The sequence below is a fragment of the Oncorhynchus tshawytscha genome, unplaced genomic scaffold (genome assembly GCF_018296145.1).
Source record: "Oncorhynchus tshawytscha isolate Ot180627B unplaced genomic scaffold, Otsh_v2.0 Un_contig_15794_pilon_pilon, whole genome shotgun sequence".
NCBI lineage: Eukaryota > Metazoa > Chordata > Actinopteri > Salmoniformes > Salmonidae > Oncorhynchus > Oncorhynchus tshawytscha.
Window position 1 is genome coordinate 1,855 of NW_024608459.1, and position 646 is coordinate 2,500.

Genomic DNA, 646 nt, shown 5'->3' on the forward strand with positions numbered 1-646 from the left:
GTAGAGTTATCATCATGTGAAGGAGAGGGGGTTTCATGCTCAATGCGTGGTGGAGACTTTAACGCACTGCATTATGGGCCTTCTGACTAATTGGGCTGCATGGAGAGACAGACAGCTGCTGTCATTAATACAGTTATCATCAACACCGTGTCATTCAGAAAGATTTATGACACTAGGTTTTTGACTGTAAGGCTAATAACAGCAGCGCTGCTAAACACCATCATAACCAATTGGATCATGAATCTCCTCTCCCCTGTAACAGTTCCCCAGATCAGGTTGTTGCTGCAAATGACAACATGACCTGGTAAAGTAAACTCGTAGGAAGTTGGCGTCACGACGCTAAGCTATCCGTCTATTGTTGTTAATAATAAGTCTCTCTTTTGCCCAGATCACTCCGCTGCGGGGGCCTCGGGAAGGGGGCACCCTAGTAACCATCCGGGGAGAACCTGGGCCTGGACTTCAGTGAGATCCAGGGGAACGTCAGGGTGGCCGAGGTGGACTGTACCCCCGTCCCCGAGGGATACATCCCCGCAGAACAGTGAGTACACGGTCACGGTCATTCCAAATCACAGGCTGACCACAGACCCCGGTGCAAACTCTTAGACGCAAGGTCATCTGAGGCACACAGTCACTACTGAATCCCAGT

The 646-nt window shown here is 50.3% G+C and overlaps 1 protein-coding gene across 1 annotated transcript in view; it reads left to right on the plus strand.

The window, feature by feature from the left end:
• Positions 1-446: 446 nt before the first annotated feature.
• LOC121843547 (plexin-A4-like) overlaps positions 447-646 on the plus strand; it is a 25,575-nt gene continuing 25,375 nt past the window's right edge. The window contains exon 1 of the mRNA XM_042313184.1: positions 447-538. The gene's annotated coding sequence lies outside the window, so the exon portion shown is untranslated. The remainder of the gene's footprint in view (positions 539-646) is intronic.